Below are 2,386 nucleotides of genomic sequence, written 5' to 3'. Positions count from 1 at the left end.
CCCTTACAGATATCTATATATGGATCCCTCATCCCAGAGATCCAGAGGCTGGAATTTTGCATATTGTAAGGAATTGTTGTTGGTTTCTTGAGATAAAACATCATATTGTTGGGTGATCTAAGCTTTGTAAGAGGTGAAGAGGGGATTCCTTGCTGAGAGGATGATGCTAGGTCAGAACAACTGGTTTTAACTCCCCTTGGCTCTTTCTTGTTTATCAATAAAAGATATTCGAGTTTTCCTCCATACTCTTGTGTCATTCATGTTTGCTGCATTTGTATGGTCAATTTACATCTGATCCTAGATTGTTTATGATTATAGATCCATGTTCTTGTATAGTGCTATGCTACTGTGATCTTACAGGTACTCTGTGAAGTTGGGCGTGCAAGGGAACAAGTAGCGAAAGACTATCAAGAAAGAGAGGAATCGAATCAGGAGATTAGCGCAAGACAGAGGTTGGTCTTCTTTGTTATTCTCTATCTATACTTCATAAAGGAAAAATGAAAGTACGTTTACTTTGTTTCTAAGGCAGCTATCACACCTTAGTGGGATAAGCAGTTCTGAGTAGACACTTTTCCCTGTAACAAAATGGCGACTCCGCTGGGGACGAATTAGTTTGTTTGTTTATCTTCCTTGTTGTCTATTTCATAAACTTACAGACGGAGCCTGAAGTCGAGCCAGGTAGCTTTCGAACTGCATTTGCTATGCAAATGCAAAGTAGATAAATTCTGCTTCAGTCAATCTCCAGGATCTGTTTATGATTTAAACAACTGATTCACAAACTCTCTGATTGCCCTTGTGATAGCTCTTAGATCCTCTTTAGATCTACCCCTGATTGTTGCATTATTGATTACCTTTTGCTCGGCCAAAACCCATGAACTGAACTGCAAACTGTGACCCGGAACCCAAGCAAAGTCTCGTCTCTGGCACAGCGCAGGTACTGTTCTGAGAATCTGAAATTCAACGCACTTCCCGAGTGTAGTAGGTGTGTTGCATTTTAAATTCCTTGTGTTACAGGTGCGCTGATCAGACTAGGCATTGCGCAGTTTTGGTTTCTGTGGTTCATTATTTCCAATTCTATTCATAAATTTTGCTGCCTGTGATTAGTATATATCTGTTTGAAACCCCATTTCCTTGATGTTATTCCGCCTCCTTTGTACAAAAGAACTGTAAATGTTTTTGTGTGTTTGTTGAGTCATTTTCAGTTCTCCTTTGCAAAAAGTAACATAATCGCACTGTCGTCCTTTGATTTGAAAGTGTCGCAAGTGTCATTTTCAATCATAGGAAAGAGTTTGATTGCTGTTGATAGTCGGTTATCCTGTTACTATTGTATTTGGTCTGAATTTGTAGTTTTTCTAGTGTCAAAAACAAGTATTCATTTCAAAATCGTAAGGTGTTTTGATTGCCTCTATTTTTTATTTCGAAAATAAACTTGTTGATAATTGTCGCTTGAAAAGAAATTTAGATTTGTGCATCAACTTTCTTTTTATCATTTACATACTAAGAAAGTCGAAAACAAATACATGCATGTGCATTTGCATTTAGACAGTCTGATTGGTTTGATTTAGGAAAGTGCATTTAGAGTGTGCTCTTTGCTCTTTGTGAAAGAATTCTGTCTTTCTTTCCTTAGTAGCTAGGATTTTCATTACACAAAGAAGATAAAAAGATTGTTTATCATCTTAGATTGCATTTTAGGAATTATACTACATCTCGTGGTGAACCTGAAAGGCAAACTTCATAAACAAGATCAACTATAAAATAAATTCAATGAATCTAACAACGCTTTGGAACCTAACGCACAACATTTAGAAGTCTAGGCTAGAGACGTATTTCGGCGTCGTAAAGCCTGGTAACTGTTGTTCTCACTGATGGTTGGGTGATTCCTCCACTTTGAGACGATAAGTGTCAGTACGAACTTGTGCTCCCACGTACCGTCGAGTATATTTTGGGAGACCACAATAGGCTTAATCCTTTATCCATAGGAAGCCGTGTCTGCCGCCCTATCGATTGCAATGCACTGAACACAGCATTCGGAAAGATTGACTGCCGTACCGTAAAAGGTATTCTACAGTTTTGTGATTGGTTTGGTAATCCCTCTACCTAGATTTCCAGAGTAGTCCTTTTCATTCCTTTTCATACTCCTTAATAGAAAAGGTCCATCTGAGCACTTGTCACTTCAGGCTCATTAAAAATCGAAGGCGACTAGAGTCATCTTTTGTTTTTTCTCGACTCTTAAAAATTGAAAAAACAAGTTGTGTCAAAGCGTCTAAAATTTATTTTAAACGGAATAATCATCACCCTTTCCTACGTTGATCTTGGGTTGAGAAAATGGAATCCACCAACCAAGGAATTCCCCTTGGAGGAAATACTAGTCCCTTCTCCTCTTGGG

The sequence above is a fragment of the Pinus tabuliformis genome, chromosome J (genome assembly GCF_031772625.1).
Source record: "Pinus tabuliformis cultivar Carrire ecotype Pingquan chromosome J, CPIR1, whole genome shotgun sequence".
In the NCBI taxonomy this organism is placed as follows: Eukaryota; Viridiplantae; Streptophyta; class Pinopsida; order Pinales; family Pinaceae; genus Pinus; species Pinus tabuliformis.
The sequence above is the reverse complement of the archived record's forward strand: the minus strand, read 5'-3'. Positions refer to the sequence as shown.